At 39.9% G+C, this 11,076-nt stretch overlaps 1 pseudogene; it reads right to left on the bottom strand.

Moving 5' to 3' along the window:
- Positions 1-8,911: 8,911 nt before the first annotated feature.
- Positions 8,912-9,716, bottom strand: LOC130679753 (olfactory receptor 7A10-like; annotated as a pseudogene).
- Between the last annotated feature and the right edge of the window lie 1,360 nt (positions 9,717-11,076).

The raw sequence follows: 11,076 nt of genomic DNA, 5'->3' as shown, positions 1-11,076 counted from the left end.
ATGCTTGCATTTGAAGTTTCTTTAATTATTTTTCCATTAGGGGAAAGCGAATCCCTGACTGATATTCCCAGCCAGCTTATTGAGGCTGATAGGGTTTTGGGGTCTTAGAGGACATAGTTAGCTATATAATATACTTACAAAGGAATTTGCTTATAGAAATTTCTAGTCCATAAAACAGTCAAATGCTTATTCAAGCAAAATATTCAGATAATATCGATTACAAGATCTGTAAATTAATGTATCCTTAGAAGGCACAAAATCGCAATCGTCATATAAATTAGTCACAGGGATGAAGTGCAGCATAGAGAATATAGTCAATAGTCCTGTAACATCTTTCTGTGTTGGCAGTGACTACACTGGTTGGGGTGAGCATGTAATAATGCAGATAACTGTCAAATCAATGTGTTGTTTACGTGAAACCAATATGATACTGTAGATCTACTATTCTTCCATAAAAAATACATTAAAAATCACACAGAAATCCAAAAAACACATCCTTTGTGTTATGATTGTAATTCATTGTTATTTCTTTTTTTTTAATTTTTTATTATTAATCTACAATTACATGAAGAACATTATGTTTACTAGGCTCTCCCCTACACCAAGTCCCCCCCCCAAACCCCATTACAGTCACTGTCCATCAGCATAGTAAGATGTTGTAGAATCACTACTTGTCTTCTCTGTGTTGCAAAGCGCTCCCCTTTCCCCCAACCCCCACATTATACATGCTAATCATAATGCCCCCTTTCTTCTTCCCCACCCTTATCCCTCCCTACCCTCCCATTCTCCCCAGTCTCTATCCCTTTGGTAACTGTTAGTCCATTCTTGGGTTCTGTGATTCTGCTGCTGTTTTGTTCCTTCAGGTTTTCTTTTGTTCTTATCCTCCACAGATGAGTGAAATCATTTGGTATTTGTCTTTCTCCACCTGGCTTATTTCACTGAGCATAATACCCTCTAGCTCCATCCATGTTGTTGCAAATGGTAGGATTTGTTTTCTTCTTATGTCTGAATAATATTCCATTATCTGGAATTCCATTATCTGGAAAAATATACCACATCTTCTTTATCCATTCATCTACTGATGGACACTTAGGTTGCTTCCATTTCTTGGCTATTGTAAATAGTGCTGTGGTAAACATAGGGGTGCATCTGTCTTTTTCAAACTGGAGTGCTGCATCCTTAGGGTAAATTCCTAGAAGTGAAATTCCTGGGTCAAATGGTAAGTCTATATTGAGCATTTTGAGGAACCTCCATACTTCTTTCCACAATGGTTGAACTAATTTACATTCCCACCAGCAGTGTAGGAGGGTTCCCCTTTCTCCACAACCTCGCCAACATTTGTTGTTGTTTGTCTTTTGGATGGTAGCCATCCTTACTGGTGTGAGGTGATATCTAATTGTGGTTTTAATTTGAATTTCTCTGATAACTAGCGATGTGGAGCATCTTTTCATGTGTCTGTTGGACATCTGAATTTCTCCTTTGGAGAACTGTCTGTTAAGCTCCTCTGCCCATTTTTTTTATTGGATTATTTGCTTTTTGTTTGTTGAGGTGCATGAGCTCTTTATATATTTTGGATGTCAAGCCTTTATCGGATCTGTCATTTATGAATATATTCTCCCATACTGTAGGGTTCCTTTTTGTTCTATTGATGGTGTCCTTTGCTATACAGAAGCTTTTCAGCTTGATATAGTCCCACTGGTTCATTTTTGCTTTTGTTTTCCTTTCCCGGGGAGATATATTCATGAAGAAGTCACTCATGTTTATGTCCAAGAGATTTTTGCCTATGTTTTTTCTAAGAGTTTTATGGTTTCATGACTTACATTCAGGTCTTTGATCCATTTTGAATTTACTTTTTTTGTGTATGGGGTTAGACAGTGATCCAGTTTCATTCTCTAACATGTCGCTGTCCAGTTTTGCCAGCACCATCTGTTGAAGAGACTGTCATTTCCCCATTGTATGTCCATGGCTCCTTTATCGAATATTAATTGACCATATATGTTTGGGTTAATGTCTGGAGTCTCTAATCTGTTCCACTGGTCTGTGGCTCTGTTCTTGTGCCAGTACCAAATTGTCTTGATTACTATGACTTTGTAGTAGAGCTTGAAGTTGGGGAGTGAGATCCCCACCACCTTATTCTTCTTTCTCAGGATTGCTTTGGCTATTCGGGGTCTTTGGTGTTTCCATATGAATTTTCGAATTATTTGTTCCAGTTCGTTGAAGAATATAGTTGGTAATTTGATAGGGACTGCATCAAATCTGTATATTGCTTTGGGAAGGATGGCCATTTTGACGATATTAATTCTTCCTAGCCAAGAGCATGGGATGAGTTTCCATTTGTTAGTGTCCCCTTTAATTTCTCTTAAAAGTGACTTGTAGTTTTCAGGGTATAGGTCTTTCACTTCTTTGGTTAGGTTTATTCCTAGGTATTTTATTCTTTTTGATGCAATTGTGAATGGAATTGTTTTCCTGATTTCTCTTTCTATTGGTTCATTGTTAGTGTATCGGAAAGCCACAGATTTCTGTGTGTTAATTTTGTATCCTGCAACTTTACTGTATTCCGATATCAGTTCTAGTAGTTTTGGAGTGGAGTCTTTAGGGTATTTTATGTACAATATCATGTCATCTTCAAATAGGACTGTTTAACTTCTTCCTTACCAACCTGGATTCCTTGTCTTTCTTTGTTTTGTCTAATTGCCGTGGCTAGAACCTCCAGTACTATGTTAAATAACAGTGGGGAGAGTGGGCATCCCTGTCTTGTTCCCGATCTCAGAGGAAATGCTTTCAGCTTCTCACTGTTCAGTATGATGTTGGCTGTGGGTTTATCATATGTGGCCTTTATTATGTTGAGGTACTTGCCCTCTATACCCATTTTGCTGAGAGTTTTTATCATGAATGGATGTTGAATTTTGTCAAATGCTTTTTCAGCATCTATGGAGATGATCATGTGGTTTTTGTCTTTCTTTTTGTTTATGTGGTGGATGATGTTGATGGATTTTCGAATGTTGTACCATCCTTGCATCCCTGGGATGAATCCCACTTGGTCATGGTGTATGATCCTTTTGATATATTTTTGAATTAGCTTTGCTAATATTTTATTGAGTATTTTTGCATCTACATTCATCAGGGATATTGGTCTGTAATTTTCTTTTTTGGTGGGGTCTTTTCCTAGTTTTGGTATTAGGGTGATGTTGGCTTCATAGAATGAGTTTGGGAGTATTCCCTCCTCTTCTATTTTTTGGAAAACTTTAAGGAGAATGGGTATTATGTCTTCTCTGTATGTCTGATAAAATTCTGAGGTAAATCCGTCCAGCCTGGGAGTTTTGTTCCTGGGTAGTTTTTTGATTACCGCTTCAATTTCTTTGCTCGTAATTGGTTTGTTTAACTTTTGTGTTTCTTCCTTGGTCAGTCTTGGAAGGTTGTATTTTTCTAGGAAGTTGTCCATTTCTTCTAGGTTTTCCAGCTTGTTAGCATGCAGGTTTTCATAATAGTCTTTAATAAATCTTTGTATTTCTGTGTAATCTGTCATGATTTCTCCATTCTCATTTCTGATTCTGTTGATGTGTGTTGATTCTCTTTTTCTCTTAATAAGTTTGGCTAGAGGCTTATCTATTTTGTTTATTTTCTCGAAGAACCAGCTCTTGGTTTCATTGATTTTTTTCTATTGTTTTATTCTTCTTAATTTTGTTTATTTCTTCTGTGATATTTATTATGTCCCTCCTGCTGCTGACTTTAGGCCTCATTTGTTCTTCTTTTTCCAGTTTCGATAATTGTGATGTTAGACTATTCATTTGGGATTGTTCTTCCTTCTTTAAGTGTGCCTGGATTGGTGTATACTTTCCTCTTAAGACTGCTTTCGCAGCGTCCCACAGAAGTTGGGGCTTTGTGTTGTTGTTGTCATTTGTTTCCATATATTCCTTGATCTCTATTTTAATTTGTCCGTTGATCCATTGATTATTTAGGAGCATGTTGTTAGGCCTCCATGTGTTTGTGAGCCTTTTTGCTTTCTTTGTACAATTTATTCCTAATTTTATGCCTTTGTGGTCTGAAAAGTTGGTTGGTAGAATTTCAATATTTTGGAATTTACTGAGGCTCTTTTTATGACATAGTATGTGGTCTATTCTGGAGAATGTTCCATGTGCACTTGAGAAGAATGTGTATTCTGTTACTTTTGGATATGTATTTCTGTAGATGTCTATTAGGTCCATCTGTTCCAGTGTGTTGTTCAGTGCCTCAGTGTCCTTATGTATTTTCTGTCCAGTGAATCTATCCATTGGGGTGAGTGGTGTGTTGAAGTATCCTAAAATGAATGCATTGCATTCTATTTCCTCCTTTAGTTTTGTTAGTATTTGTTTCACATATGCTGGTTATATCCTCTTGGTGGACTGAGCCCTTGATCATTATGTAATGTCCTTCTTTATTTCTTGTTACTTTCTTTGTTTTGAAGTCTATTTTGTCTGATACTGGTACTGCAACCCCTGCTTTCTTCTCTCTGTTGTTTGCTTGAAATATGTTTTTCCATCCCTTGACTTTTAGTCTGTGAATGTCTTTGGGTTTGAGGTGAATTTCTTGTAAGCAGCATATAGATGGGCCTTGCTTTTTTATCCATTCTATTACTCTGTGTCTTTTGATTGGTGCATTCAGCCCATTAACATTTAGGGTGACTATTGAAAGATATGTACTTATTGCCATTGCAGGCTTTAGATTCGTGGTTCCCAAAGGTTCAAGGTTAGCTTCTTTAGTATCTTACTACCTAACTTAGCTCTCGTATTGAGCTGTCATATACACTGTCTGGAGATTCTTTTCTTCTCTCCCTTCTTATTCCTCCTCCTCCATTCTTTATATGTTGGTTGGTTTATTCTGTGCTCTTTCATGTTTCCTTTAACTGCTTTTAGTGGGTAGTTGATTTTATTTATTGCATTTGGTTAGTATTTGGTTGGTTTGCTTTCTTTGCTGTGATTTTATTTTCTCTGGTGACATCTGTTTAGTCGTAGGAGTGCTCCCATCTAGAACAGTCCCTCTAAAATACCCTGTAGAGGTGGTTTCTGTGAGGCAAATTCCCTCAACTTTTGCTTGTCTGGGAATTGTTTAATCCCTCCTTCATATTTAAATGATAATCGTGCTGGATTCAGTATCCTTGGTTCAAGGCCCTTCTGTTTCATTTATTAAATATATCATGCCATTCCCTTCTGGCCTGTAAGGTTTCTGTTGAGAAGTCTGATGATAACCTGATGGGTTGTCCTTTGTAGGTGACCTTTTTCCTCTCTCTAGCTGCCTGTAAAACTCTGTCCTTGTCCTTGATCTTTGCCATTTTAATTATTATGTGTCTTGGTGTTGTCCTCCTTGGGTCCCTTCAATTGGGAGTTCTGTGTACTTCCGTGGTCTTATCCATTATATCCCCAAGTTTGGGGATGTTTTCAGCAATTATTTTTTCAAAGACACTTTCTATCCCTTTTTCTCTCTTCTTCTTCTGGTACCTCTATAATTCAGATATTGTTCCTTTTGGATTCTTTGCACAGTTCTCCTAATATTGTTTCATTACTTGAGATCCTTTTATCTCTCTATGTGTCAGCTTCTAAGCATTGCTGTTCTCTGGTTTCTATTCCATCAATGGCCTCTTGCAACTTATCCATTCTGCTTATAAATCCTTCCAGAGATTGTTTCATTTCTGTAATCTCCCTGCGGACATCATCCCTTAGCTCTTGTTTATTTCTCTGCAGCTCCATCAACATGGTTATGACCTTTATTTTGAATTATTTTTCAGGAAGACTGGTTAGGTCTATCTCCTTCTCAGGGATTGACTCTGTGATTTTGGTCTGTATCAAATTCTTTTGCCTTTTCATGGCGATAGAGGTAGTTGTGCAGGGCTGGCACTGTCGGCTGGGAGAATGTCTGTTCTTGCTGGTTTGTGGCCTTCCTCTCCTGGGAGAACAGCAACCTTTAGCGGCTTGTGCTGGGCAGCTGCATGCAGTCAGGGCCTCTGATTCTTGCCTGGCTGCTGTGGAGTTAAGTTTTGCAGTTGCTGTGGAGTTAAGCTCTGCTGTTGCTATGGGCATGGCCAGCTTCGGCCTGCTGCTCCAATATGGCAGAGCCACGTTGGAGTGGAGACAGGCGGGAGGCTGTTTATCACTGTGAGGGGCCTCCAAACTGCTCTGCTGCCCATGTGTTTAGGGCACCCAGTGTTCCCTGGTATTCCCAGCTGCTGGGCTAAATGTCCTCTGCACTTCCGTCCAGCTGTGGGGTCCCTGTCCTTTTAAGACTTTCAAAAAGCATTCGCTTTTCTTTGTCCCAGGGGCGCCGGCTGCAGGGACCCGCTCACAGGTCTTACTGTCCAGTTTCCCTAGTTTCCAGCACCCCACGCACACACTGTGGCTGCGCTCTGGTCCGGATGGCTTGAGCTGGGTGTTTAGGAGTCCTGGGCTCCCTCTTCCTCCCCACTCCAATTCCTCTCCTCCTGCCAGGACCTGGGGTGTGGGGTGCTCAGGTCCCGCCGGGCCTCGGCTTGTAACTTACCCCCTTCACCAGGCGCTGGGTTCTCGCATGTGTGGATGTAGTCTGGCTGTTGTCCTGTGTCTTCTGGTCTCTCTTTAGGAATAGTTATATTTGTTTTATTTTCAAAAATATATATGGTTTTGGGAGGAGACTTCCGCTGCTCTACTCAGTCTGCCATCTTGGCTCCACCCCCTGATAAACTCATTTTTTAAACAAAAAGGTTAACCTACATATTTAAGTAGAAATCACTGATGTAAATTGGTTAAAGACAGAGTTGTGCTACAGCCTCTCACAACATCATGAACTAGCCTTAGAAACACAGTGAAGAGACTCAGAGATAACTGCAGACCCATGAGTATCCAAGTGGGAATCAGAACAACTCCCCATCATGTAATTACACTGGACATCAAAGGAATTATAATAAATGATTTGATTTAGGATAACTTGTTATACAGCCGTAGCTAACTGATACAGTAATCAAAGTGAAGAGCCCTGATGGCAATTAAAATCATCAGCCCTTTTTATTCCTGGTATATGTCTGATATTCAGGGTCAGCATTCAAGGTTACCTTCTCATTCAAATTTATTTTGAATAACTTGAACAAGTGACCATACTGAGGTTTCATTCCATGGAAACTTGAAGAGGTGGGAAGGACATGCATGCTTATGAAGAAGTATTAGTAACTGCAAATCACACAGAAGGAAAAGAATGTAAGCTTTTTTGTGAGTCATCTGTCATGAAACAGATATTTCTTAGCATGTGGGAGATAAAGGACTGAGGACCTTGATATTGCTCATTCACTATCTCTTTGGGTGTTATGACAAAATTTAAAAAGGGAAGTTATTTTGTTTAGAGAAATAGAGGAATCCTAATTGTAAGCAGCAGTTGAATTTTCAGGTAGGAACCCGAAGACAAATGATTAGAGAGATAAAATACACCAAGCACTTACTCACCCCAATGCAAAGTCCCTGTCACATGGATACCAATCTTCCATACCTCACTGAATAGAAGCACAGCATGAAAAATATTTTGCATAATAATAAAATGACTGATTAAAATATTTCCTCATATTAAAGGCCATCTCTGACTCTAAGGCCATATTAGATTAATCTATTTATTCAAATCTACATTCATTAACCTACTAGGATACATTATTTGTTAGTCAGTGTTTGCTGGTGACTGTGGTAGATATTTTGGGCACTGGGCACTGATTTAAATAAGAGAATAAAACCAGAAGACCATGTATAAAACACAGTGTATTTGTACTGTAAGTCCCTGACATTAAGTATTTTTATTATAATGTGTTGGGCATTAAGCCTTTGATACCCAAGGCATATGCTGCAAAGACTTATACCTCAAAGAGACAATTTCCAGCTGTTATACACATTTAGCGAATAGTGCCCAGACTGACCTCACCTTAAAGTTTCCCTTTCAGGAAGCCCTGAGTTACCTATATAACAGACTGTCTGAGTGACCCAGCCCTTCTCTTCCCCTTGCTCTAATTCCCACTCTAATGTTTTAAATGTGCCAGCAAAGAATAAATCCCTGAAATCCTAGCCTCCTGTCCCTGGACCCTAATAGAGGCAGATCCCCAAACTTGGTCCATGCTCTCTGTCTCTGTACCCAAGTCCTCCCTGTGTGGCCCATGGGTGCACGGCAGACCCTTATGTATCTGTGAGTGAGAACCCTAGTTTTTCCAAAGTTACCTGATAGTTGTTGCAATTATGATAAGAATCATGAGGGCAGGTCCAGCAACTTTGTCTTCAGACTGAGTAGCAAGAAGGGACAGGACAAGAGTCCCAGGAGTTCCTAGCCCAAAGCATCACTATCAATAGGCTGACACTTAAGTGAAACAATGATAAAATCCACATTATCAGCAAAAGCAGTAAAGGTATTGGTGTAGAGGGAATGATGGGCACAGAGTTAAAAACTTCGCTTTCAGATTTTCCTCTGGAATGGATTATGCTAATGGAATCAGTGGCCAAGTGTAGTTTACTCTGTTTGAGCAATGTGATCCAACTATTCCATCCATAAGACAAGATAATATTCCTTAAATGACATATATCATTGTAGAAGATATTATTCTTAAGAAATCCATCTTACCCATGAAATATAGAGCAATTTCCAAATTTTTCTGATTTGTGAAAACCTTTATGAAAGTAGGAAAAGCCACAAAGGGAAAAACGGTGTTTGTAACAGATGGATCAGAAAGAGTGATAAAGTGGTTACTTAAGTTGCATAGAGGAAATAAATTCAAACAAAAGGAAATTCAAGGACTTAAACAGAAGGAGCAAGTTCTACTTTTGCAATCTGATTCAAACATTCTAATTTCAGTCTGGGAGGCTGGGACCCCGGCAATCATGGTTATGGCCTCAGCCCAGCACAGTTGTCCCTTTCATTCCTGCCATCCTAACAAATCCTTTCAGAGCCCCTTTGTGTCTTTGTTCCTCAGACTGTAGATGACGGGGTTCAACATGGGTGTGATCGCGGTGTACCTCACTGAGGCTGTTGCACTTGAGTGTGAGCTCTGAGTAGCAGCAGAGCTAAGATACACACCTAGGCTTGTACAAAAAATATAAGGAGACACCAGAGAGGTGAGATGCACAGGTGGATAATACTTTGTATTTGCCCTGAGTTGATGAGATTCCCCATACGGATGACACTATATTAGAGTAGGAGTAAAGAATACCTGACAGGGGACCACCAGCCAGCAACATAGCCACAAAATACATCACCAGATTATTAAAGAAAGTGTCAGAACAGGCAAGTTGGACCACCTGATTGAGTTGACAGAAAAAGTGGGGGGTTTCTACATCGGTAGAGATGGAAAGGTGCAACACCACTGAGGTTTCTAACACAGAAAGAAGGACACTTGTGATCCAGGACATCAGAAGCAAGAGTCCACAGAGCTGCGAGTTCATGATGAGCATGTAGTTCAAAGGATGGCAGATGGCCACTTACCAGTCATAGGGCGTCACAGCCAGGAGATGGATGTCCAACCCTGAAAAGATAATGAAAAAGCACATCTGGGTGATGCAACTTGCATAGGTTATGATGTTGCTCTGAGTCTGGATATTCCACAGTATCTTTGAGATGGTGGTGGAGGTGAAGCAGATGTCCACAAAGGACAGTCTGGAGAGGAGGAAGTACTTGGGTGTGTGCAGGTAGTAGTCTGAGCTTAAGGACAGGATGATGAGCAGGTTTCCAAACACAGTGATCAGGTGCATGGAGAGGAATAGCCCATGAAGGAGGGGCTGCTGTTCTGGTTTCTCTGACAATCCCAGAAGAAGAAATCCTGAAATCCATGTATCATTTCCTGGTTCCTTATAGTTGGATTGACTACCAGAAAAGAGGAAGAGAAAGACATCATTTATTTTCACACAAATGGTATTACTCACACTGTTGGACTGCTACAATTTACATTCTGTAGCCTATAAATTAATTTCAGTATTTTGTATATGGATCTGTGCCCTTTCAGAGATCCCCTATTTCATCTCCGATTAGGCAAATTTATCCCATTCTCGGCATTTTCCCCTCTATGTCATGGTTTCTACGGATTGATTGAGAATATCTTTCATGCATTTGAAGATGTATTGAGTGTCACACATGTTCCAGTCACCTTCTAAGCCTTGAGTACAGGGTGCTGACAAACAAAAGCCTCTATAAGACAGATGATGGTGAAAAATATAAGCAAATGAAATTGTATATAATATTTCATATGGGACAAGTGCTATGAAGAAAACAAAAATAGGTATAGAGGAGAGAGTGGAAAGAAGTGTTATTTTGTAATTGTTCGGAACAGAGACTTCAGTTTGAGGGTCCAGGAGCACGTGTACATGGGGAGGCAGGTGCCTGGTGGAGGGAATGGCCACTGCAGAGGTTTTGAGGACTGTGCTACTTTCAGCTGTTCAAGCCTAAAAAAGGAAGCCAGTGTGTGAGTGAGTAATTAGAGAGATGGTGATTAGAGATGGTGTCAGACAATCAAAGGAAGAGGTGGTCTGTTCTTGGTTAAACTTGGAGACAAAGGGAGTCACTCTCCCAAACTATATACCTCTTGTACTTTATAAATCTGATTGCAATAGATTCCTATACATTGAAATAGATCCCATCAACACTGTCAATTGTTTTTCTTCAGGCCTCTGTATTTTAAAGGTCACCTTGTAATATATGAGCCTATACCCTGCTCTGAAATCTGTACTTTCACTCCACAAGGTGCACACATGTGCACACACCACACACACACACTCCATGGTGGCAACCTGGGCTGTGCTCTTACCATGGCTTTCTCACCTCCAGCCCCAGTGATTAAGCTAAGATCGGCTACAACTCAAGCTCTCTAGATCAGTAATCATTCCCATAAAGGATGTAGAAATGGAACCTGAAATTTCAATTAGTAGGCTTCCCAGGGACTAATAAATGGAACCAGATTGGTATGCTTATTTTGTGCTCTGGATTTGAAGAAATATAACAGAACTCTTCAGCAAACATAAGGAAAAAGAGAGAGAGGAAATGAAGGAGGGAGATAGAAACAGAGAAACATGAAATGGGCTGAGTTGGAAAAAAAAAGTCTGATAGTTCAGGGGTCCC

Source organism: Manis pentadactyla, chromosome 12 (assembly GCF_030020395.1).
Source record: "Manis pentadactyla isolate mManPen7 chromosome 12, mManPen7.hap1, whole genome shotgun sequence".
Lineage (NCBI taxonomy): Eukaryota > Metazoa > Chordata > Mammalia > Pholidota > Manidae > Manis > Manis pentadactyla.
The sequence above is the reverse complement of the archived record's forward strand: the minus strand, read 5'-3'. Positions and strand labels throughout refer to the sequence as shown.